The 27274-nt window shown below is 41.4% G+C and overlaps 1 protein-coding gene across 29 annotated transcripts in view; it reads left to right on the top strand.

Moving 5' to 3' along the window:
* TRERF1 (transcriptional regulating factor 1) overlaps positions 1–27274 on the top strand; it is a 186640-nt gene that overhangs the window by 70721 nt on the left and 88645 nt on the right. For 25 of the 29 annotated variants that reach the window (XM_016128553.2, XM_016128545.2, XM_036218082.1 and 22 more), the window contains one exon: positions 4444–4526. The exons of 3 other annotated variants lie outside the window; for them this stretch is intronic. The gene's annotated coding sequence lies outside the window, so the exon portion shown is untranslated. Of the gene's footprint in view, positions 1–4443; positions 4527–21316; positions 21426–27274 lie in introns of all 29 variants that reach the window. One more of the 29 variants, XM_016128555.2, reaches the window with a different exon arrangement.

Raw genomic sequence — 27274 nt, 5'->3', positions numbered from 1 at the left:
GTTTTGCACATTTGGAACGTTGGCCAGGCACGCTGCTTTTATTCCACACCGATTCCCTCCCCCTGTCAAGAAGTGATGGTTTTTCATCTTTTCTGAGTGGTGTGCAACCTCCTGCAGTTGTGCATGCATGTTTGCTAAGTTTGTCACAAACTTCCTGTTTGGGTTTGGTCTGAGGCTCGAAGCTTTGTGTGTTTTGAAACCTGGGCGTTCACAGAAGTCCAGCCCTTCTCTCTTAGCGACCGTGGGGTGGCCCTTTTGTTCCCCTCCCTTTTGCTGACTTTTGCCATCCTTTGCAGACCTTCCCGCTGGGAAATGCTCTGTAGCTTCTGTTCTTGTTCCTATTAGCGAGATTTGAGAGCTGTGAGATCTGAAAGCTGGAAGGAGGGAAGGGAGCAACATTTATTGGGCCCTTATATAATGCCAGGCACTGTGTTAGATGTTTTTGTACATTTCTTGTTTTATTTGGGCTTCACATTAGCTCCTGCAGAACCTGGCTCAAAGAAGATTATTGACCAGTCCAATGTTGGACAGCCACAGGGTGACAATGTCAAGATTTGATACCAGGCCCAACTCTAGAATTCCTGTTATTTCAACTATGTCATGAGGCCCAGACTTTGCCTTTGGTTCCACTGTTTTGGGGAGACCTTGATTTCTTATTGGACATCTTGGGAAACAGCATCACCTTGATCCCTATAATTTTCTCTCAAACCCTTGTTATTCAGCTGCCTCTTGTTCCATCTGTGTGGGATGTGATTTGATAGCTCCGAGTGCTTTGCCGACTTTCACTTTTCCCAACCATCCTCTCCCTGGGGCCCAGGGAATCCCAGAACTGTTGTGTGGTCCGAGGCTGAGGATCGAAGTGTGTTAGGACCAACTCTCAGTTTCCCAGAAACATAGTAACCTTTTTCCTCCTTCAGGGAGCCCAGCACTGACAATCCCGCTAATCACCATGAATTCCCCTCAGCCAGATTTCTCACATGTGAAGCTCTCCCCTTGAAGAGGGAAGGAGATGGGATCTTTATCCATGTCTATAAAAGTGTGTGAAAGGGTAGCTAAGGAAGGATACCAAGACCTGAAGTATGTAGAAGCAGGAAGAGGAGGGAAGAGCTAAATCCAACCACCATCCACCTTGTTGGGATTGCTGTTAGTATAGAGCGCCAGACTCTAGGTGCTCCCGCAAAGGAAGAATAGGTATGCTTCCAAAAACTTTAAGAAGGCCCTCTGTCCCTTGCCTTACACATCCAGGTCTCTTGTATTTTCTGAAAAACTTCTAGAGGTACATCATCTAAGCTTCATTAGTATTATTCTGTAGGTCAAGCAACGTTTACCTGGTGTTGAGCAGTGGACAACTTCAAGCATTTTCAGTACCTATGAATTACCCTCAAGGGGTTTGCAGTCGACATGAGCAAATGGAACACTTGCTAAGCTCAGTGCAGTGAGCTCAGAAGAGCAGGGGAGGAGAGCTCAGCTAGCTGGGGTGGTACCACTCAGAGGACTGCAGGAAAGCAGAGCAGTCAGAGGGGTGGCGCTGCAGGGGGAGGAGTGTGCCCAGCACTGGGATCTTAAGGGGGGACCATGGAAAGGGGTGGAGCATAATGGAGGGGGCGCAGCTGAATGTGCATCTAGGAAAGAAGGTTAAAGAAAGGGATATGCATCGTTTATGAAGGATCCTGAGGGATGGCTGCAGAGTTTGAAATTTTCCTGTATCGGGGAGCCACCAAAGCCAATCAGATAGAATGGGGATAGGTGAAAACAGTGTTGGAAGAAGGTTCATCTGGATGTGTGCATTGTAAATGGGGAGTGCTGGGAGGTGAGTTGGATAACATTTATCATGTTGGATATTAGAAATGAAATGTTGAGGGCGTGGACTAGGGTAGTGACGTGAATATAGAAAAGAAGATAGATGGAAGGTTTCAGATCCCAGCTGTCACTTGGTACCTGTGTGACCTTGAACCTCATCTGTAAATAGAAGCTGAAAACACTTCACAGGACTGTTGTATAAGGATTTTAACTTGTGTCACATCCAGCACATAGTAGGTGCTCAGAAATAGGAGTCCTCTCATAGTGTAAGAGGAATGGTCTGTGATTGACTGGGAGGAATTGGGGAAGTAGAGAGGGTGGAAAGGCTCAAAGAAGCCTCAGAGAATTAACCTAGAAGCCTGGAAGAATGAGGCAACCTTGATGGAAATGAATGGAGCTCTTTGCGGTTCCTCTTCTCCTAAATCTAGGCTTCTGAGGGCCTGTCCCAGAAATCCCACAGCCATTGAGATTGTGCTTGTATGAGACCACGGCCTCTGTTTTCAGCTGGGTCCTCAGTGGTGCTGGCCAGCAGCCAGCTTTTTCTAATCAGGGGATCAGAGTTGGTACTGGTTGAGGTGAGTGAGGCACCTATGGCACAAAATCTAAGGAGGCGCTTGCTTTTGGAACCAACTCTATACTTGCAGGACTCTCCCACAGCAGTGAGCCCATTCAGGTTCCTGCCTCCCCTCCTGGGTGGGTATTGGCATCTGGGCTCATTGCAACTGGTTTCCTTCTACTCAGAGAAGGACACTTTCCCTCCCCCGACCAGAGAACCTCCTCCCAGCACATGGGTCCCCCATCTCCCATAGCTCCTGGGACCTCACTCCCTTCAGTTATTCAGCAATAAAGTCTTTCTTCAAACTTTCACCTCCTTTTTGCACATTCCTGTTTCTCCTTCCCTTGCAGACAGTAGTCTGGAAAGCATCTGCCCTCAGGTTTTGCTCCTTGGCTGACACAAGCTGGCTTCTGCCTGTGGGAGGGGAGCCTGGCACAGGGAAGGGACCTGGTGGATTTGCCGCAGAGGGCTCCTGCCTTCCATAGGAACTGCCCTCTCTAAGGTCACCCTGGCTTCCATGTTACCACACCCAACGGACACTTCAGCCCTTATCTTTCTGGACTCTGCTGCTTTTAACCCTGTGGACAACTTCCTCCTTTTTGTAACTCTTTTCTCTTGGCTTCTTTGATTCCACAAATAAATCTTTCAACAACTATTTCTTGAGCACCTGCCTGTGTTGGACTCTGAGGCACATCATAATACAATATTCTTATTCTCAGGGAGTTTATACTCTAGTGTAAGAGATTAGCCATAAACACATAAACAAATGTCAGGTAGTGATAAAGCTACAAAGAAAAATACTACAGGGAAGGGAATTGAAAGGATACAGGAGTGGGGATGGAAGGACTCACAGAGAAGGTGACATGTGAGCAGAAACCTGAAGTAAAGGAAGCCTGGTAGAAGGCTGTTCCAGGTAGAGAGAAGAGCAAGTACGAAGGCCCTGAGGCAAGAGCCTGCCTAGGATGTTTGAGGAAGCCATTATGGCTGGAGGAAATTGAAGAAGAGTAGAGTAGGAGTAGAAGAGGTCAGAGAAGAGGCTGGCCAGGATATGTGGGCCTTGTAGGTCATCTCAAGGATTTTGTCTTTAACTTTGAAAAACATGAAACACTATCAGAGTGTTTTGAGTAGAAGAGTGATTTTTAAATGATCACTTAGGCGACTGTGGAAGGCCTGGTGTAATAGTTTGCTAGGGCTGCCATAATAAAGTACCGCAAACTGGGCAACTTTAACAGCATAAATTTATTGTCCAATAGTTCTGGAGGCCATAGGTCTGAGATCAAGGTGTCTGTAGAGCCACACTCCCTCTGGAGGTGCTAAGGAAGGATCTGGCCAGGCCCCTCTCCTCGCTTCTGGTAGTTCATTGGCTTGTGGCAGCATAATGCCAGTCTTCACAGGATGCTCGCTCTGTGTGGGTGTCTATGTCCAGATTTCCCCCTTTTTATAGGGACACCAATCATATTGGAATAGGGACCCACCCTATTCCAGTATAATCTCATCTTACCAGCTAATTTTATCTGCAATGACCCTATTTCTAAATAAGATCACATTTGAAGTGCTGAGGGTTAGGACTTCAGCATAGGAATTTGAGGGAGACACAGCTCAACCCATAACACAATTCAGTGCACATAGTACCTGGATTGTAGAAAGGTGAGAGTAGAAGAAGGGAGACTAGTTAGGAGGTTACTGTACTAACCTAAAGAGAGAAGCTATTAGCTTAGACCAAAGTGGTAGCAATGGAGGTGGCAAGAAGTGATGGAGGTCTGGATATATTTTGAAGATAAAGCTGACATCATTTGCTGATGGATTGGACATTGGGTGTGAGGGAAAGAGGGGAGTCACAATGACTCCTGGGTTCTGGGCCTGAATGACTGAGAGAATGGAGTTGGGTGTCTTTTCCTCTTAAATCTGCTCCTTCCTTGGGACCTTCCTCAGCAGCCTCTGCAGCATCCCCTTCCTGAGCGGGTCCATCAGCTTTTGGGGTTTTTAGAGCTCCATCTTTGGCTGCTTCCGGTCACTCCCTGATTGATATGATCCGTTCCTGTGTTAAGCCAAATATCCTGAATGTGCTGTTTGGGTCACTCCTACAGGCCCTGGCTCTGGAGGATGCTGAAGGAGGAAGACATGGAAGCAGGACGACCCTGAAAGGTTAAGCCTCTTAATCCTGAAACAGGTAGCTTCTCTGAAATTCTTGGTGTCTGAATGCTTTATGATGAAAGGTGTCATGAGATCATTTCTTTGACCATTGTGGTGTGGAAAATGCCCTGAGAAGGAACAGAGGGCTGCTATGGGCCTGGACACCCATAGATTTCTGGAAAACTTTGCCTGGGAAATGGTCAGTGATTGTGGAGTCATATATTGTGATTCAGTACCACTTGGAATGGCACCAAGGGCATCCTGTTTTGTTTGCCTTGACTGTGGTGAATAGTGAAGAATCCAAAGGATGTTCATGGATGGTAGTTCTAGAAGTGTTAAGAGGGAATTAGACATCTCTGGAGAAATGTAGTATGGAAGGCCGCTCTGAGAAAATCCACGGAGTCCGTCCGAGGCAGATTCCTAGATCAGGGAGCCTTTGAGCAGGCCCTGGGGACATTTCTAGTGTTTTTATCAGCTCTGGTAGTGTTCTCTTCCAGATTCAATTTGCCCCTTTAGAAAATGGACACACAGCTGTGATTCCTTTGCCAGGTCCCACATGGAAGCTATCTGAAGGGTCAATCCACTGGTGTAGAAACAGAGTTTTTTTGTGTGGTTATAAAACCCTGGTCTAGCAAGAGATGGCTATTTCCCACAAATTCTCAGTGACAGTGGGGAAGGAGGGTAGTAGTGTCTAATATGATTCTTTTGGCGTGTGCGGGTCTTTTTCTCAGCAAGTGCCACACTTTTTCGTTCTCTTATGTGAGATTCAGAGTTGATTGCTTCTGTTTTTTTTTATTGTGGGTGATTTTATTTCACTTTTAAGCCATTGTGTCTTGGGGTTCCAGTAGGGAACAGATGGTTCACTCTAGTGGAGTACTCCAGGAGACTCTACCGAAGGGGGACTGTTTATAGTGGTGTAGGCGCGATAACAGAAACCATCACTGGATGTTGAAGCATCTCAGGGCTAGCAATGTCAGGGAGTTGTTCCCATGCCTAAGCCTGAAAGGAAGAGGGTGGGATTGGTTATCAGAACTGGAAAGAAAAGCCATATGGAAAAGCTATCTCTGGTAGAAGGATGCATTCAAACCTAATATGGCTGAGAAAGGGCCAAAAAAATATCCTTATTGAACACCCCTTGGTTCTCCTGTCTCCCGATGGTACCTCCCATTAGGTATACTCAGCAGAATCCAGAAGACAAGGAGCCATGTTGATGCTGTCCACAGAGATCAGAACTTCTGGGGATGTAGAGCTGAATGGAGAAAGGTGGAGGGTGGATATAGAGGCACAACTGGGAATTCTGACTGAGCAAGAAACCCAGGTGCTTGAGTTATATTATAAAGGCTGTTTTTACTTTAGACCCCAACCATTGGCTGTGAGGGCTGGAATGAGCAACAGAAATTCTCTGGTCAAACTTAGTTCTTTTTATAGTTGAAAAGGCGTAGGAAAGTCAAGTGACTTGTCCAAAGCCATTCATGAATTCATTAATTCATGAAAGTTTTTCTTGAAAGCCCATTACATTTTCTCTCGAAAAATAATGCAAAGCATTTAAAGCAGTAAGTAACAGTTAAAGCAAAATCTGAGCAAGTGCTGGAATAAAGCTGTAGGATGGTGCTTATTTCTCATTTATCATTTTGGATTCTTTGGGGTTGCGAACATCAGAAAACCAAACTCAGAGAGGCTCCCACAGCATAGGGGATTAATTAATCATATCATGGGGTGGACTGCAGGGTGAGTGTGACTCAACAACAGCTCAGCATGTCAGCCATCCAGTTTCTTTCCATCTCTCTGCTCACTCTTCCATGGTGTCAGTTCATCCTCAGGCTGGCTTCTCTCATGGAGGCAGAACGGCTGCAGAAGTTCTTGGACTCGCCGTTTCGTACCCCTGTGGTCAGAAGTAAAGAAACATCCCTTCTAGTAACTTGAAAGGACTAAGAAATTCTCTTCCCCAGAAGTCCCTCCCTAGCAAACAAACCCTGGCATTTCATTGGCCCGCAGTGAGTCATATGCTCATTCCTTAGCCAGTCCCAATGGCCAGGCGAGTGCTCCCTGTTGATTGCTGGGAGATTTTTTCTTCTGATTAGTCTATGTCTCTATGGAGGAATGTGTCAGCTTTTTCCAAAGCACAAGGACTGGTTTGGGGTGGAGCAGAGAGGTGAGTGATACGCAAGTAAGCAGAGCTCTGGGCACTGTTCAGGAAGGAAAAGATATTGGGAGAGTGGCCGCTGATATCTACTATACTGCATCATCTATAGAAACCTCACTAATTTTCATTAATTGTTAGAGTAATAGTGAGAGAAGAATGACTCTTAGCTAGTGAAAGTCTGGATTTTAAAGTGTTTTAACACAGTGTAGTTTCAGACAGAATCTTCCCAGTTGCTGTTGGAACGCTTGCAATTAGCATTTCCTTTTTAGCAGGTCTTAAAACCTAGGACCTTCTAGTAGGTTAAATATGCCTTTTTTAATCCTGTTTAATTTCTGATTTGCTTATTCAACCTTTTTATAGCCAGAGTAAACACCGAACTCAAATTTTGAGTCAGTAGAGATTAAATTACAGTAATGAGGTTCCTCATCTATAACCTCATCTATAAAATGGGAATAAGAATAGCACCTACTTTATAGGCTTGTTGAAGTATTAACTGAGGTAATTTAAGTAAAGTGCCCAGTGGGCCAATGGCTGGCCCAATAAATGTTACCTTTATTAGCATCATATATCTCAAAATATTGTCACATTTATGTGTTTAGTGCGTGTTTAATCTATTAAGCTAACTTTTCACAACAAATATATTGTCACTGATTACCTCTGTTAGAAACGAGGTAAGTAAGGGTATTAAAAAATTTAGTGTTTATGGATTTTTTCTTTTTTTTTTCCTTTTTTTTTCTGAAGTGGGTTTTTCTTTAGAATTTATTTTGAGGAAAACCTAAATAAAGAAAAATGTAGGTAGCATATAGTTAGAGGTAGGTGTATAATCCATGGAAAATAGGGATTTTAAATTTAACTCTAAAATATTAGTTGAAAAATGTTTTAAATAGTTGATGGCCTGTTATGACCCACCCCAGCTGATTTTCTTGTCTTTGTTCTCAGTTTGGAGTCTCTGGAGGGACAAGTGACCCTTCTGGGCTTTGGTTTCCCAAACCAACCTGGTCAAGCTTTTCTGGGTGGATGGATTCTAGGATCACGTGGATTGGCAGAGATGCTGCAGTAGCCAGAAGCCAGTCCTGGGCATTTATTTCAGTGAAATTTCAGCCGACAAAATACTGTGACTCATTTTCCTAGAGCCTTTGGCACCATAAGGCTGACCTTTCAGAATCCTAGGAAGATGTAGTGTCTGTCTGTCTTTGGGGTTCCCAGGTTATGGTGGGGAGGTCACAGGTTGGCACAATGCCTTCAAACTCTGTCACCTATGTTCTAAAACCAGGAGGAGATAGCTTTGTGGATCAAGGAGGGATAAGGTGCTGCAAGGGGCCTCTGAATAGAGGAAAAAATTCTAAAGCAACCAGGAATTTATAGACTAAAAATTTTTATCCCCCTCTTCCATGAGTATTTATTAAAATTACTTACATTTTCTATAGGTTGTTTGTTGCCCATTATGATAACTAGATGAGAACTTGTGGTAACTACATGATCGATCCTGAACCAATTCTTTGGTTCATTCAGAAGGTGCTGTAGACAAGTGGTTCTCACGTATAGATCACCTGGGCCAAGAAGTTATCAAAATAAAAAGATCTGGGGGATTGGTTTAGAGATACCAATTTTTTATTTTTCCAAGGAATGATGTTTTTTAAAAATCTAATATCTGTCACCACAGATATTAGGTCTATCTTGATGTGAAAATAGAGGGAGATAATTTAAGAGTAAAACATAAATCTTTACATTGAAAACAATCAGCTTTAGGAAGAATTTACTACACTGTTCTTATTTTTCTGATATCATCTGTGAAAATGACACCAGGAATGGGTGCCGCCTGTATCTACCCATAACAAGTGTTGGGAAGAAGAGGAGTGATCTACTTAATGTGGAACTGTAGCGGGGAAAAATCATACTTTTTTGGAGCCTCTCTTGGCACCTTGGAATTCTCTTAAATGAAATGTCTTTGATTTAAAGGGATGCGAGAAATTCACTTGAACACAAGTCTCGATAAATCCAACTCATTTTAAAAGGAATTGTTTACTCTCAAGCCATTAACTTAAAATTGTTAGTTTAATTTTCCACCAGTAGGTAGAAAATCTTGCAATATCTAAATTATTCAAAATTAAAGATATGTCCACAGTTTTTCTTTTTCCACAATTTAACCCTAAAAAATGAAATATCTGTTAAATTTGATATGGCCTTTAGTTGTATGTGGTGTACATCTGTGTGTGGAAAAGCAAGCGCGCGCGCGCACACACACACATATATATACATACATATATATATATATATATATATATATATATATATCTCCCCCTACCTATCTTAGTTTGGTCTGAAAAGCCCCAGGAAGGAAAGAGTGTTTTTGAGAAAACCAGTGTATACATTAGTCAGTGGTGTTAGTACTTGTAGCAACAATTGTATCTTGGAGTTGCCAAAAAAGTACGGATTAAGATGCCTTTTGCAGTCATTAAAAAACCCCAAACATACACCCAATCACCCCTGGCGTCCAAAACAGTAATAAAAATGTTCCTCATTCTGCTTCGCTTCACATGCCTGCTTGGCTTTGCCACAAACATGTTTTGCCTTCCAGCCAGGGATTAAGCTTCTGTGCAAGGCCATGACTGGCGTGAAAGCAGCTTCCCTGCCCTGGTTGAGGGAGAGAAAAAGACTGCTTGCATGCCTGTGTGAAATCCTAAATGGAATCTTGGAATTCTAGAGCCTAAGAGCTTTTTGAGGTCCCTGCCTTCCTGCCAGGTTATCCTAATGCTCATCATCTTGACTGGCAAGAGCTTTCATATTCCTAACTCTTTACCGAGCTCTAGCATTTCATGGGTTCTTTGTGAACAAGGACGTGAACTAAGAAGTGCCTTTCTCAAGAAAAAGCAGACTGTTCTGTGCCACACTCACATCTGTAGTTATTGCCTTGTCCACAGGCTCATTCTTGGGCATAGTGTTACTATTTGAGTCCTGTGTATGTGCTTTCATGTGCTCATATGGCACAGTCCTTGCATGTTCTAGTAGACACTCCATCTTAATTTGATGAGACTCCTTACCACTTGTTTCTTCTAAAGTGTATCTCAGTCTACAGCTAGCTATGCGGTCTGCAGAGCGATAGCTCAGTGTTCTTTTGGACAGACGTTACCACAACTCTCTTGTCTTAGTCAGCTCAGGCTGCCATAGACTAGGTGTCTTAGACAATATAAATTTATTTCTCGGAGTTCTGAAGCCCAGGAAGTCCAAGATCACGGTGCTGTCAAGGTAGGTTTCATTCTGAGACCTCATCTCTTGGCTTGCAGGCAGCCATCATCTTGCTGTATGCTCACATGACCTTTTCTTTGTGCATTCTGGAGGGAGGAAACTCTGGTGTCTCTTCCTTTTCTTATATCGGCACTAATTCCATCATGGGGCTCCACTCTGGTGACTTGTCTTAGCCCCGCCTCCTAATAGCATCAGATTGGGGGCCAGGGCTGAAACCTGTGAATTGGGGGTTGGGGGGGGCACCAACATTCAGTCCAGAACAATTTTGAATCTTTATTTGTGGCCTTTTGAAGTATTTAGAAAGTCATTACTCCAGAAACCCTACAGTAAGTAGAGAAAGTTTTAGAGTTACAAGCTTTTATTGCCCTGGAAGAGGTGTAGTATCCTACATCTGGAGAAGACGGCTTGATGGACTAGAAGCTTAAGACCTTTAACATAGATCTAGAGGTGACCTGGATTAGACCGATGATCTGCTTGGCTTACCTTTTCAAATCGTAGGTTTCTAGGTTTTATATGTCAGTGATAAAGTTATGGTTGCTAAACTTGGTCAGCCTCAGTGAAATTAGGATAGTTTAGTATTTACTATTCCCCTACCACCTTCGATGGCCTCCTTTACCTGCCTCTGAAAAGGAGGCTCTTGGAACCAAAGCCTGGGAAAATGATTTTTCTTAGCACTTGATTTTCTTGGGCATTTACTCCCTTTTCATGGGGGAAAGAAAGGCCGTCAATTATAATAAAACTGTTCTCTGTGCCATTAGAGATTTATATCTTACAGTATCATTTTAAATATATACAAACATGGTAATGTCCACATGGACACAGATGTACATGTGCACGCACACACACGCATAACCTGTGCCAGGTAGACTATTTTCAATTAAAAAGGCCTTTGAAAATCCTCCTAAACTTTCAAGGAACAGATAATTCCTGTGTTACATAAATTGTTCCAGTATTTATTTTAAAAAAAGGTGGAAAACTTCCAGATCCTCTGTCAAGCAAACATGACCCTGATAACAAATTTGGCAAGCCCCCAAAGGGAGCCTCTATACCAATGTTGCTTAGGAATGCAGAAATTTTAGATAAAATTCTAGTGAGTAGATTTCAATAATAGAGTATGTAAATGTTTCACTATACCAAAGTAGGTTATATTCCTGGAATGCAGGAATGGTTTCATATGCATATAGTTTTATATGATTCACATAAATTGTTTAAGTAGAACTACATAATAATCTCATTAATTTCAAAAGTGTATTCAGTCAATTCAACTTTTAATTTTTATAAACTACTTAAAAAGGAATATATAAAATGACCATTTTTTTAATATAATGTAAAAATTTTAATACATCCACTGGCATTATACTTATTGGAGCCCCAATTAAGGCATTATTGGATGTGATTGAGATCAAAACAAAAATCCCATGCAGAAAGTTACAAAATAGTAACTTGAAGAATAAATATTGTAAAGAAAAGGATAAAATTCCTATTAACTACAGATTGCTTAGTTGTAGGCCAAAAAGACTTAAAGTAAACTCCTTAAAAACTAAAAACCCTATTTCTAGATGGTAAGATTCAAATGAAAGATTTAGCTATTTCTGAAATTAGTTCATGAGTCTAATACCATTTCTCTCAAAGTCCTATCAGGATTTTTAAAATTTCACAAGATGGTTCTAAGACTATTTGAAAAATAAGTAGAAGAGAACCCTTGGGATTTCTGAAAATGGTTTTAGGGGAAGGGAGTTAGATCTATTGAATATTAAAATATATAGCACTACCAGATATGAAAATGCATTACGAAGCCTTTAAAATTAAAACACTGTAGTTCTGGCATAACAGGAGGAAGGAAATGAGCTAGGATAATTTAGAAATAGACCCCCACAAAAATAATTTAATCAGTTTTAAAGAAGTTATCACAAATCAATGGGGAAGGGAAATTATTGAATAAATAATTTTGATACCTAGTTAACAGTTTGGAAAAAATCATTTTGACTTCCCCAGAATGAATTACAGATGGATTAAGCAATTAAGTGTAAAATGTAGAGACATGGGAAATTTATAGAAATGAATATTGCTTAGAAACAAAAGAAAAACATTCAAAAGGAAAATAATAGTCGATCAAACTACAGGAAAAATCAAAGATTTCTTCATGTAAAAAAACAGTGGAGAAACAATAGACTGAGAAATGATTTGTAGTAACATGACAGAATTAATATCTGTATTATGTGAAATGCTCAAATTAAAAAGAGGTACTAAAACTTTCGTAGGACTCTTGAATAGATAACTAAAGACAACACTAAATAAATACATGGGAAATGTTCAGTTTTGTAATAAGAGACATGTAGATTTGAACAGCAGTAAAGTACTATTTTAACATGTTTGCCAAAAAGAAATATTTTTAATGATTATGCCCAATTCTGATGCTATTGCAATATTGTGTAGCAAGTTTACAAATTATGTTTTATTCATTCATACATTTTGATCCAATAATACCACTTCTGTGGACCATCTTCCTACATCCTCCTAGGAAGGAAATCATACAAAATATTTAATAAGCTATTTAGACAAAAATGCTCCCTGCTGCATTATTTACAAAGCAAACACATAAAGAATTAATGTCCAACAGTTGGGTAACTATAAAATAAAGTAGTCTTCTTTCAGCATAATACTCTACTATAATTAACAGTTATTTTGAAGATATGTAGCAATGTGACAAGATATTCACAATATAATTTTATGTGCAGATATTGCAATATAAATTGTGGTATAGTTTCACAGTAAAATACAGCTACATAGCTGCGCTGTTAAAATGAACAAACCATACCTGCATATGACAACACAGAAGATTCTCAAGAATTATAACCTTAAGTAAAAAAGCAAGTTGTAGAATCACTACGGGGTGATTCCAATTACATAAAGTTCAAATGTGTGCAAAACTAGTGATGTAGTATTTAGACATCCATATACATGTGGCAAGAACTATAAGACCAAGGGGGAGCATAGACAAAATTTAGGATAGTGGTGGAAGGAAAGGATGGGATGAGGGGAGGACTCAAGGTGGGGCTACCTAGAGGGCTGAGCAAGTTCTCTTCCTCAAGCTGAGCTATGGACACATGTGTATGTATTATTGCTATTTTTTAACACCCTTAACATAAGCTAAAAAAAATGTAATGTATTTAATGATAGCTAAAGGAATATTAAAACCCATATTCACTGATTACAATTAGGTACAGAATGTGTATCCCTGATAATGATGGTACGGAAAGATATATACAGGTAACAGTGATTGTTAAAGGGGTGAAATTGTGAGTGGGTTGTTCTTTCATTTTCTCTCATTTCTAAATTTTCATTTATGTGCTTACATTAGATTTTTTAAAAAAGAAAGAAAAGGAAGAAATATTCGAGACAACTTGCAATCCTAGATGATTTAAGCATCCAGTGGAGGAAGTGCCCTTGCTTTGGAGGGTGATAGACTCTACCATTGAGGTAGAAGGGGAGATGGACTTAGAATGTGTCCAAAATAAGTTGGTCCATGAATAGACACTGAGCATCTTTCTAGTGTGAGAAAGCATTAACCTAGCCTGTATTCTGAAAATACTTCTGGATGCTGAGTTTCAGTGAATTGCTGAAATGGATGAATTAGCAAGGTCAGCATTTCTTTGGGTTCCTTTCATTTTTTTAGCTTTATTTTTTCGTCTTGTTATGAAAATAATACAATTGATTTGAAATATTCTTACAGAAAAATAATAGAACCTGCAGTTGATTAGACACTAGTAGTAAATCTCAGGTGGAAGGAAATACAGGGGACAGAGGACTATGTTAAAAGACACCGCAGGGATGCAATCAGGAAGTTTTTGGGACATATGACCCGTATGTTCAATAAATAAAATGGCATGGGAAAGGGAGGTCACTATGTAATAAATTTAGAAAGACTCAAAAGACATAACCAAATGCAACTGTAAATCTTGTTTGGATCCTGATTTAAACAAACCAGCTGTAAAAGGTATTTATGAGGGAAATTGGGACACTGACTGGATATTTGATATTATTGTTAATTTTTAGGTGTAATATTGTTATTATGGCTATGTTTTAAAGGTACACGCTAAAGTATTTATGCACAAATGGAACATCAGATATTTACTTTAAAATAATCTAGTGGAGAGTTAGAGTATGTTAAATATTTAAAAATCTTAATGTATTGGATGAATGATACATCCAGGATTTATGTTAAAATAACCCAGGGGTATGGGACATGAAACAGTGTCAGTCATGGATGGTAATTAAAGTGGGGCAATGAGTACATATATTCTTGCTACTTTTGTGTATGTTTGGAATTTTTCATAATAAAATGAAGAATGAAATCAAAGTAACATGTTCATAGGTGAAAACATATAAAATGTAGAAAAGTATAAAGAAGGAAATGAATGTCACCCATAATACCACCCCATTGGAGATAACGACTATGAACATTTTGACAAAAATCTTTCCATACTTTTTTTCCTAATACATTTACAGCATATGTTCTTATACATATACACTGTTAAACAATTAAGAAATTATACTATCTGTATTGTTTTGTATCCTTTTTTATATCATAGACTCTATTGTGCTTTAATACATTTATATCATAATTTAAAATTATGGCTATATATTATTCTAATATGCAAATATACACACACATGCCGTCATTTATTTTTCTTACCGGTCTGTTGCAGATGGATATCTAAGTTGTTTCATTTCTTTTCTATTCAGCTTTTTTACATACTTGTTTATTTCTTTTGACAAATATCTAGAATGCCAAAGGGTTTTTAAGGCTTTTTTTTCTCTATCATGCCAAACTGCTTGTTGAAAATGTGATACCATTTTGAAGTCCTTCCTGTAGCGTATATGATTACTCATTTCATCATAATCTCAGCAATACTGGATGCTAGATTCACAATATTTTAAACATTTAACAATTTGATAAAGAATATCATATTTTAATTTGCATGTTTTGGTTATTAGTGAGTTTAAAAATCTTTTCATAAGTGTATGTCAGTATTTCTTATTTTGTGACTAGGCGTTTATGTCTTTTCCCCTAATTTTTTTATTTATCTCTCCTTACTGACTCATAACGGTTCTTTACATATTAAAAGATGCTGATATTTCTTATATTTTAAGAATTGCCATCCCCCCCCCAGTTTCTTGTTTATCATTTAACCTTGTGTTGTTTTTATGTCATTAAAGTTCATAAGTCTATATTTTTTTCCCTTGATTGGTTATCAAATAAGACATGTTTGTGGTAGAAAAGAATACATTTTAAAAATTTAGCTTTAATTTGGTAGTTTTCCTTTCAGTAATCTTCCTACATGTATATATTAGTTAGCGTAACACTTGCTGAAGAAACAATTAAAATCCCAAATTACAACCTAACATAGTAGAGGTTTATTTCTTCCCTACTTAGTTGAACATTGGTGCCCATGATTGACAGTGCTCCAGGGAATGATCCAGTTGCCCAGGCTTTTTCCATCTTGTGGCTGTTCCATTCTCTAGAGCTTTGGGGTCCTCTGCATCTATTTGGCAGATGGAAGAAGAGAAAATAGAGAAGACATTCCACTTTCTAACCACCTCAACCTGAAAGTGCCTCCACATATATTCCTTTGGTGGGAATAGTCACATGGCACTGCCTAGATACAAGGGGTGCTGGGAAATGTAGTCCCTGGCTGGGCAGCTGCCTCCCAGTGAAAACTACATTCTAGAAAAGGCATGATTATTTGTTGGATATTTAGCTGAATCTGCCACACCATTTATTATATTTATAATGTATATGGTATATATATATATGTATTTTTACAAAATGGAGTCATTCTATTAAGAGTTTTAAATCGTAGCATCATTTTGTGAGCATTTCCCTGTCTTTAGTTTTTTTTAAAAAAAAAAAACATGGGTTTTAATGTTTACATATTACTCCCTGTATTGATGTATCATAATTCATTTTTCTATTATAGTATGGTTAGCTTTTTCTAGATTTGTATTATAATGAATAGTGCTGCTATAAATGTCCTTGTGTGTAAATCTTCGAGTATCCCTCTGATTATTTCCTCAGGGAAAATTATTGAGAGTGAACTTGCTCAGAATTAAGTTGGTAATACATATTACCAAATGGCCCTTCAGAAATGTGGGCTAATTTATACTGTCATCAGTAGTGCCCAAGGATTCTGATTTTGTAATATCCTTGACTATCCTGGATATTACAGTTTGTTTGTTTTTTGCCAATTTGTTGAAAATGATATTACATTGTTTTAATTTACAAGTTTTGCTTAATGAGTTTGAACATTTTTCATGAAGCCATCAGTAATCTTTATTTTGCGTGTATGTGTGAATTGCCTCATTGAGTCCTTTCTCATTTTTATTTTGCAGTGCTCCATCTTTTTTCAAGCATTTATAAGAGATTTTTATGCAGTATGTTTTATTAACTTGTCATATGTTATATTTTTATCTAGCCCTGTCCTTTTTTGATTTTGCTCCATAATCCATTTTTTTTTAGATTAATCTCTACCGTTGGAATCCTAATGTGTGATATAACACCCACTGAGTCTGCCCGATTAGCAGTACTCTTGAAATTAATACCTTTTTAAAAAGCAAAGTAAATTCTTTTTCCTGAGGTGTCATATGGTTTGAATGTTCATAATGTGAATTTTAGTTATCTGGGAGTGAGGGGGTGGTCATCAAGAAAATGGCCTTGACAAGAAGGATTTAGGGCACTGGTCTAAGTTACCCATGGAGATAGTGAGACCGACTTCTGTATCTTCCCAGGATACTTAAGAGAGGCAAGGAAACAGGCCAATAGATTGTATCTGAGGGGACTCCATGGTTTTAGCTAAGTGAGTAGCAACAGGGGTCTCAGAGGCCCTCTGGCTGTTTTTCAGTTAGATCTTATTAAAAACATACGTGGTAGAGTGGCAAGAACCCAAACTAGGGGTCAGGAAGCTGAGCTGTTGTCTCAGCTCTGCCACTCACTGACTGTGACCCTAAGCCAGTCACTTGTCCACCCGAACCCTCAGTTTACTCATCAGCAGAACTCAAGGAGTCGTTGTTGGCAGTGTTTCAGGTGCATGAATTCCAAGGCTGTGCAGTTCAGTTAGTTCTTACAAGACCTTTTTAACATTCACCGCCTGCTCTGACCTGTGTCAGGTGGGTGGGCAGGGACTGGGGAGAAGGTTAGACCCTTCAGTCTCCTGAGTGATTTATGAAAGAAATCAACCCGATATCTATCTGTTCCAGATATAATATGATCTAAATGTGATATTCACCTAATAAGATTAGACGAATCTAATATGGTTTTCCTCTAAAACACAAATACTGCGCCACTTTTAATTGTAGTAGCCAAATTAAATTACTCATCCCAAATTAGATTTCCAGCAAACTTAATTTGAACATGAGCTCAGTGGCCCTGAGTAATTTTTTAAGATATAAATATAAATCAGTAGGATACTCATATTGTTCCTCTGGACTCCTCAGTGGTTACCATCAAAGAGAATAGGTAAACATCTGGAGGAAACATGCCAGAATAAGGCTGAGGCAGAAACCGATTCTTCAGTTTATCATTTAGGGTTATTTTTTCCCCCTTCCGTCACTTGAGTCTTATTGCATATGATTGCCTTTCTTCTTCTTCTTCCTTGATTGATTTCCTTAATGTCAACGCTAGGTATGAAATGGCTCCCTGGGTGTTTTCTGGAGCCACAAGGAGTTGGTAAGGGACTAAAAAGATTTATAGTGTTGCATTAGCCAGTTTTCTCTCATTTTATACCAGTTAGGTGACAGATTAACTGAAAACCAACCCAAACTGGTTTAAGCAAAACAGAAAATGTATTGGCTTATGTGACCACGCAATGCATGAGTAGATTCTGGCTTCAGGTCAGACTTTATCCGGGGCTCAAACGAAATCCCCAAGACCCGGTTTTTCTCCTTCAGTGTTGGTTTCGTTCTTAAGCGTGTTCTCCCCTTCCGGCCCCAAGACGGCGGCCCGCAGCTTCTGGGTTGGTCTGTTTCCTTGTTCTCATCCAGTGGGAGAAAAGAAGATAGCTTCCTTGATGGGTCAGCCAAAGACTTGGAATGAAGTCCTTTGTTGGCTTGACTTGAATCCTATGCCTTCCTAGACCAGTACTGTGTGGAGGGGATGGGACAAAATGACTATCTGGGAGATTTAGAGGGGACTGTTGGAAAAGTAGACAGGGTAGTGCAGCAGGGTTGGTACCTCCAAACCTCCAGAATGCGTTATACTGAGCCTTCTGCTTTTCCAAGCACTTAGGCTTACATTCTCTCATTTGAACTGTAAATGACCTTAAGAGGTGGACAGGACATGTTCATGGATGAGGAAGTGAAGTTCACCATGGAATCAACTTACCCAAGGCCTTGCCAGTCATAGAGCTAAGACCAGACTCAATGCCTTATGAGTCTTCCATTTCTTTTCACTGTATCCTACCTTCTTTCCCTGATCTTTCCCACTAGCCCTTCTTTCTCACTCCCCCAACACCAGCTCAGGGTTCTTCATTACGTAGACAGTCAGTCAATAGTTGTTAGCTTGTTATTGACCGACCAGTGTACCATCAGATCAAATGTGGCCTTTCAGCTCATACTTCATGAATATCATTATAGCAAAAACTAATGTGGTTGATTCCCAGTTATTAACTTGTAGATTGCCCCTGGTAATTCAGTTTTTCCTTCCCTGAATTATAGGTAGGGGTTTTCTAACAGAAGAATGGAGTTTGACTCAGATCACTTGAATACAGACATACAGAAGAGAGGTGTGTGTGTGTATGTGTGTGTGCGTGCGATCGCACGCACATGAACACAGAATGACATTACAAATTATGTTTCCATTCACTGCCTCCTTAGTGTGGACAGCTGAAATTAGATTTGATGCCTGTTTCTCCATTTAAATGGAACTGGTATTTCTGAAAGTCACTACTGGCAAAGTCCCCATTTGCTCAAACCAAAGACCAGCGAACACGTGTGCCATTTAGAAATATTTTGAGTAATAACTGTACATCTGCTTTTCTTTTCTTTAAGAAAAATCACAAGTACCTGTTGTCTTCTTCCTGCCTGGAAAACCCTCCCCTTTCACTGCGTCTTCTCAGGTTTTACTTCCACTTCCTCTGGGAAGCTTTGTGGACTTTCTCCAGCTGTGCTTCTCTTTGTGCCGAAGGTCTGCGTTCCACAGTCAGCACTTCACCCTGTGTCCTGTGACATACTGATTGTTTTAGTCCCATGGGTTTTGTCTCCTTAATCATTGTTAACTCTTTGAGGCCAGTGTTTGGTCTTACCACTGTCTTTTTAATCCTCCACGGAACTTCCCTCCACGTTAAAAGTGAAGTGGGTGATCGGTTGGTATTCGGTTCAGTGAGTCGGGTAGGTACTCCTCCTGTGTGCTCCCATCTCACCATCCTCCTTAAAATGGCTTCGGTCGTCTCATTACTTGTCCTTATTTCTCCAATATGGTTCTTGGTACATTTTAAGGGCAAAGTAAATACATGTTGACTGAATGAATGATTTTCACCTTCTCTACACCACTCCCACCCTCTCACCCTGCTCCTCACCCCCAACCAACCACGGAACCATAAGTTCTTTGAAGGTGGAAACTGTATCTTATTGTTCTTTGTGTTCTCCATAGTGCCTAACAGTGTCTACCACATATGCTCAATAAATTTTTGTTAGAGAATGGATTTTGTGGATGGGAAGAAGCCATCGGTACCTTCTTGGGACTTACCTTGGAAAGAAGCAGATGGGAACTGAAACTCTGAGAGAGAAGAGGGTGATTGAGACTGGATGGGATGAGCTGAGTGTGCCAACCCCGTCTATCTTTGATTTCCAAATACGGATAAGGCACTTCTCTAAGGGTAGAGTGCTGTGTCTTCTAGCTGGGCTTCTGGTGAGCTCAGTGCCTGAGAAGCAGTTGCGTGAGGGATAGTGCCTATGATGTTGTTTTATTTTTAACAACAACCATCAAGAATTTTCTACCTGAACCCCTTTAGAAATTTGCATAGTTGAGATGAGAGGACACAAGCCAGAAGGAGGGGGCACGTGGTCACTTCCCTGTGTTGACCTCTTCCTTCTCATTGCCCTGGGAGGTGCTGATGAGCCACAAAGGAAGGGAGAAAGGAGAGGTCAGCAACCCATTAGCATCCCTGAGTGGTATAGTACCTCTCCCTTAATGAATTCATCCTGCTTTGTCTGGAACTGTCCCAGTTTTAGTTCTGAAAGTCCTCAGTCCCTGGTAAACCAGGATGGGTGGTTACTTTAGATGCTACCTGTTCCCTTCCCTGCCCTGGCCAGCTCTCCTCGGTTCCTTTTCCCTTTGCAAGATCCTTGCTTTGTCCTTTTTCCTCCTCTCTTCCTGCCTTCTCTACTGCTTCTACTCTAGCTTTTTCAAGCTGCTCTATAAGCCATAATGGATTTCTCTCTTAGAGGCCTTTGCAGACCAGTGTTCTGAATCGCTGTGGGTTGACCAGAGTTCTTAGCGTAGTTGTAGGTGCTGCCTTCTCATCCTCTCTGGCTCTGCTTGGCTCCTGAAATCAACTGAGCCATGACAGCTTCTGGCACACAGAGTTAGAATTCATCTGCCTTCAGGGAGAGTCTACCTTCTCTGCGGGAGGCTCTTTGTGTACATGTGGCACTCAGTAAGTGGCCACAGTGGTACCCTCTGCGTGGAAGGTCAGCCAGAGGAAGCAGCAATGTGGGCATGGCTTGGCCTGCAATGCCATGTGGCGGGCACCAAGGACCAAATCCCTGTCCTGGCCTTGGCCCTCAGCTCCTCTCTTCCCCTCGCAGTGGGGCCTCCAGCTCTTACCAAGGCCTACCTGCAGCCTGTCCTTTTCCCCAAAGCCTCCTCGCCCCCACTTACCTCTTTGTTCTCAGAAGTCTTAATTATACATACAATAAGTACTGCTCCATTAAGTGAGTGTAATTGTTTTCCTCTGCATTTGTCTTGTGTTAGTCCTTCTTTGAAGGAAGGCTTCTTATACTTCCTTTCCTTCCACCTCTCAGCACCTGGCCTTGCGCTGGGCCCACAGCAAGCCCTTGCTTGGTACATATTGTTGACTGTCAGAGCCTCAGTGATTTGTGGGTGACAGTAGGTTGGTTCTGTGCGATCACCTGTGCACAAAATACATTGGCAGCAGGAGGAGGAAGGCAAGAATTGAGACTCTGCCTGAGTCAGGCCCAGGATCTCGGATGGATTCAGTTATCCTGACTTCCTCTTTAATACTGGCACTGGAGAATGAGGCTTTTTAAATCCAAAGTGAATTTTTAGGTGCAGAAGACCTCATTTTATGTATTAGGTTAGCTTTAAATTTTCTGGAACATTCAAATATAATTTAAAAATAATCACAGAAGATTAAACAATTCTGAGACTGCTCTAGAGAGGCAGGAAAGTGGGTTTTGATTTTTATAGTTTTCCTTTTTAGGTTCATTCCCTTTTTGGAGGAGTTCTGAGGGAGGTGCTGCTGAGTCCCAGACCCTGTAGACCTAATTCCGTTCTTTCTCTTGGTGTTTTGCTGGTCCACTACCAGGAAGGTGGGTACTTTGAGTTGTCGCCACTTCTAACCTCTTGCTTGGGTCTTCTGTAACCAACTGCGTGCTGCTGCTGTGTGCGTGCATGTGCGTGCGCAGGTGTGTTTATTGTCAAATGCAAATAGCTTTAAAAACTTATGGGAATAATACATGGTCTTTGTAGAACACTTAGAAGGAAGCTAAAACTGTCTTTACTCCTATTCCTTAGAATAACCACGATGAACATTTTCATGGGTATCTCTCGATTTTTTTCTGTGCACTCACACATATGCTCAGACACAGGCACATACTCACATACAAAAGTATATTTACACAGATGGGATCATTCTGTATAAAATTTAAGGGCCTGTTTTATTTTTGCTGCACAATATTTTATGAACATTTTTTCTGTGCCAATAAAGATTAATTTATCATTCATTCAGCAAATACCGAATACCTACCACATGTCTAGCACTCTTCTGGGTGTTGGGGATATAGCATTGAAAAAAAAAGAGGTAAAACTCCTTGTCCTCATGGAACCTATAGTCTAGGTAGGGTGACCAGCAGTAACAAATAAATACAATATATAGTATGTTGGAAGGTGATAAGTGCTGTGGAAAAAAATGAGATAAAGAGTATGAGTGGTGGGGGAATGCGCATTTTGCAGTTTTAAACAGGGTGGTCAGGGGAGGACGAGACCTTGGAACAGGCACTGGGGCTGTAATGTTTAGCGAACAGCATGCACTGCTAAGGTAGGTGACCACTAGGGTGAGGTCTGTAGTTGTGGCTGGAGGAGACATCCCATCTGAGCCTTAGGAGCGCTGAGCAGGGACCACTCAGGTCATTTGGGGTAGCAAATACAGACTTGTGCATCCAAGCACTGTCCTACTTGGTCATTTTACAGTAATAACAAGGACCACTAATACGACATGTCAATTTCCAAAGCAGCCTTTTACATCTGTCATTCTGGCCCTGCTCTTTACTAGCTGTACAGTTTTGGGCAAATAACCCACCCTTTCTGGGCCTCGGTTTCCTCATTTAAGAAATATTAAGATTCTTATACAGACTAAATGAATTAATCCAAGTGTGTAGAACAGTGCTGATAAAAGGTATCACCAAGAAGTTCAGCTATTATTATTATAGCCGTTCACTTACTACTTGGGACAATCCTGCAAGGAAGACGTTATGCTTAGTTTAGAGATGAGGAAGCTGAGGCTCAAGGAAGTCAGCACCACTAGCTCATGGTGGAGTGGGGTCTCAGACTCCAGGCTGCAGACTCTAGGCCCAGCTTGGTCCATGCAAGCAGCTGGCTTCCTCCAGGTGGGCGCAGCTCCTCCTCCATGGCCACGAATTCCATTCAGACTCCTCAGAAGGGATGCAGCCCTCTGAGGTGATGAGAGAGCTGGTCAGGGTGAAAAGAAGGAAGGATTCAGAGTTTCTGCAGGGAAGGACTGAGGGCGGCAGCTCTGCGTGGCATCTCCACTGCTGTCGGTTTGGTATCAGTGCATCTTTTTCTCCTTCCCTTCCAATCACTGTAGATACTAACCAGTGAAGATTTCTCCTAAGGACTCAGAGAGGGACACAATAATTAGTGAGTTTTCTAGTTTTAAGTCTCTGACTTTAAGAAGTACTCTTATTCCTGCGTCTGCAGTAGGTTGTTGAAAAACACCACCACCAACGACACAACACAACCCCATAGTTGTTACCACGTGCCTCCTTCCAGAAGGTCTCCTGGCAGCAGCCTCACAGCTCACCAGGTCCTCACACTCTTGTGTGCGTAGCCTATGCTCTTGAAGGACTCGTGGGTCTGAATGGAATGGGGTGGGGCGGGGGAGACTGTTGTCGAGAGTAATTTCTCCTCTGAGGTCAACGCACCCGCTGCCCCCACCGGTGCACATAGACAGCCTAGAGTAATGCAGCACCGCCTATACCTCATGTCTAGTTCTCTGAAATGGAACGCAGAGCCTGTGTTACCGTGGAAACCATAATATAAATGATGGCTACGTGCAGTTAAAATAGCACTGTTAGTTTTATGCTGCAGGTACATTGTAAGTTCAGAAGGCTTTTGTGGGCTGGCTTGGGAGTCTAACCAACATTTTGAATATGGTTTCTGTGGCTACATGCTGGCAGGATTCTAAAGAAATTACTTTTAAGCAAACCTTTAGAGCAAGTTGTTTGTAACAGGGAAATTGGCAGTTGGTAATTTATAGTGTGTTTTCTTAACCATCTCGTGGGGTTTCTCATATCCCAGGATTCCAGATGGAGTGTAAGCTCCTGGGAAGTCCTGTGACAGATGGACGGAGTTGTGGCTCAACAGTAGCATTTTTAGAAATGGTGTCGGGGTGTTGGTATGAGTCAGTGTGTGGTGGGGCTGCCAGATGCTATGACAGAGCAGAGAACCCACCAGGAGCGAGGTAACTGGCATGGGGGGCATTACCTGGGTCCCGGAGCCCAAGACGGGCTTACATGGGATGTTTTAAGACTGGGACAGGACTTCATGTTTAAACCAAGTCATGAGGGTAACAGGTGAAGAAATTGGGCCTGGAAAAGAGAAAATTTGGGAGGAATTTAATAATGATGTTTCATCATTTGAAGCATCTTCACATGATCCCCCTAAAGGGACTGATAAGTGAGACATTTTCATCATTTTTGGAAGGCATTTAATAGCCCAAACTATTGACGATGGGAAATGAGTTGCTTTAATAGTTAGTGAGTTCCCCATCATTAGAAATATGTGAGGAAAAGCTGGTTGGCCACTTGTGGAGGATATTTTTAGAGGGGATTTAAGTTCTGGATGAGTGATTAAACTAGACTTCAAAGATCTTTGCTAACTTAGAGCTTCTGTGGTTCTAGGACATAGATGAAAATAAACTTAATTTTCTGGGCCTCCGATTCAGGGTGATCAATAGTGGCTGCCTGTAGCAAAGGTGAGAAGGGTTTGGGGCTGGCTCAGTCTGGACTAAGCAAGTAGGAGCTTAGCAGTTCTGCCATGATGGGCATGGGCATGGGGGTGGGAAGGTTGCAGATTGGCTAGTATTAGCCATCTCCTTTCCAGTGGTGATTGTCTGTTAGTGAACTTTGACTCAGGTTAAGGGTGACCAACTGTTCTGGTTTGCTTGGGATCAAGGGAGTTCTTGGGATCTGGACTTTTAGTTTTAAAACCGACAGTCCCAGAGATGGTCATCAGCGACTGCATTTTGGGCTTCTGTTTCTTCTCTTGGTGCGCCATGACCATCTTCATGTCCTCAGAGCATGAGCATGGGGCTCTGCCCTCAGTCGGACTTGAGTAGATACATGCAGAATAAATGAGTTAAATGTGGTTCCTGGGAAATGGCTGTAATATCCTTGCAATTAATTAATTTGTTTAATTAATTAAAATGACTTCACTAATTATATGTACAGGAGATTGCACATTTCATTAGACTGAGCAGATGGCTCCACTAATAATTACCAAAGCCTGGAGTTGCAGGAGTGGGGGCAGGAGGGGCATTGTCGGCATATGAATTGATATTGAACATTTGAATGCCATCTTTCCTACAAATGAGGTTGAAACTCCTGTCCCCATTGTGTCTAAGACGGAGTGAGGAACAGATTTTCAGTTTTCTTCTGGTAGTGCCAGGAGGTTGCGGTGATTTGCTCTTCATGACTAGTGATCATTTTCTTCATGTAACAGCTGGCCATGGAAGGAGTGTGGGCTCCGTGGCTTTGGAGGAGGGAGCCACGTCAGGGTCAGACCTGGGGCCCCAGCATTGTTCACACAGTTAGCTAACCACTGACTTGTGATCGTAAGTCAGATCTCCCAGAAAAATAACAAGCGCCTCACCTCCTTCCTCCACTGCATTGTCCAAACCTTGCCCTGCCCTCACCCTCTCGCATCCCTGGGGCCTTAGAATTTAAGGCAGAACCTCCAACCGGCCAAAAGCGAAAACCCTGAATGGAGGCATACACAGGCTAGGCAGTATCTGTACTTACGTGATTCATTGTCACATAGGTGAGTGAGTGTTTCTGGAATGTTCTCTTTATGATGATAAGGATGTTGATTATAGATAATCAACCAGTCCTGAGCCTCCCCTTTAGGCCAGAAACTTCCCACACTGTTATTTGTAATCCTTGAAATAAGCCTACCCAGCAAGTGTTAATTTACAGATAAGAAAAAGGAGGCTTGGAGAAGTAATGTGCCTGGGGTCACACAAGTTCATACCCAGAGTTTTCTGTATATAAACCCCCTTGTTCTTTCCACCCCCCTGCAACTCTGCTGGTAAATGGTTTGGGGTCATGAAAGTCCCACACCCGAGTCTGGAAGGATGTGAGGGGAAGCCACTGGGCTGGGCTCACCACTTCACGTGGGAACTCCTTAGGAGCTAGTCACCGCCAGTGGGCTCTCGGCACCTCAACAAGCAGGAGCCATGGAGTTCTGAACAATTTCCCAGCGCCTTTAACCAAGTGCTGGGTGCATAAAGATTACCCCTTAAAAACAAGTCAGCTGGACGTGTTATGGTAGATTGAGGTACTGGTCAGAGAGGGTTCCAGAAAGAAATAGATCATTTTAGGAGAATCTTCGGAATGTTAATTTAGTGTGATCTGATAAGAGAGTTTTATTCTTCGCTCATGTTCATTGTTGGGGAAAGGTGACCCTTTTGAAGCTTCATGCGTGCTGTGTGAAGAAGAAACAAAGCTACAAAAGGAGAAAAAATACCACTTGTAAAAGGACAAATAGATCGGGCCATATGCTGACGAATCAGTGTTGACTATGGCAGCATTATTTCTGTTTGGGCAAAGTGAGCATTGCAGTTAGAATGCTCAACCTTCTCTGCTGGTCCTGGTGAACTCTCATCCCTCTCATGGTCTGCCTGCCTGCTCCCGGGATAATCCTGGGTTACAGGTCCATTCCTTGAAGCTTTCACTCCATACTCCTTATGAGCTAGAGCAGGAATGGGGTGATGTGTCTGAGTCACAAAAAATTGTGACTCATTCTTGAAATGAGGGAGCCCTGAAAATGTGACTAATTTCTGTAGCACGTACAGGTAAGAAATGGCTGTTCGGTTGTGACTGGCAACTGCCCTGTGATTTCTAATTTTGACTGGTTGATGTTGTTTTGGGGATGGGATCAGACTTGGCCCTGGGGTGGGTGCAGTGTGGTAGGACACAGTGCCATTTGGACACATTTCCTGCCTGGGAGCATTTCACAACCTGAAAGAGGCTGAGGCGTGTTGATAATTGCAGAAAACATGTTGGTTTGAATATGTGTTAGATGGCAAACTGAATTATGGAAACCTTAAACTTAAATATTAAAATATATTTGTCTAATCATATATTCAATTAAATCTGGAGGGAGGCCCAGGTAGTATTTGGATTACATCAATCTACGTTGGGAAGACCACTGGGCTAATTCATAAATTGTGTGTCTGTTTACACATCTGTTCTCAGGAGTAGTTACTTATTCAAGGCCTTCTGTCTCTGTTGATGTGTCAGCTTGGATGAGTTGGCTGTCTTGATACCTGCTATGGAACTCAGGGTTTGTTAAATATAAATGCATTTCAGAAATATCCTTATGTACTTTTATTAGCTCGTAACAGTAATTCAAGAAGTGAAGAAACGTAATAATGGAATTTGCTCGTTGTTACAGCTTTGGGTAAAATTTGTGTCTTTGCTAAAGTATCTAGAGATCAGAAGAGGTTGTTGAGTGAGGACCAAGGATTAGACATTCAAACTTGACATTTCGAAAATGGGATTGGGCATGTGACCCTACACTTATAGTTAAGGAGGTGAAGCAAATGGAGAGAGAGGAGTGAGGATAGGAAAAGACTTTAGGCATGCTTTTGGCTATAAGTGACAGGAAAACAAGTGAATGATGGCCTGAGTAATACATTTTC

This window comes from Rousettus aegyptiacus, unplaced genomic scaffold (assembly GCF_014176215.1).
Source record: "Rousettus aegyptiacus isolate mRouAeg1 unplaced genomic scaffold, mRouAeg1.p scaffold_m13_p_1, whole genome shotgun sequence".
In the NCBI taxonomy this organism is placed as follows: domain Eukaryota; kingdom Metazoa; phylum Chordata; class Mammalia; order Chiroptera; family Pteropodidae; genus Rousettus; species Rousettus aegyptiacus.
The sequence above is the reverse complement of the archived record's forward strand: the minus strand, read 5'-3'. Positions and strand labels throughout refer to the sequence as shown.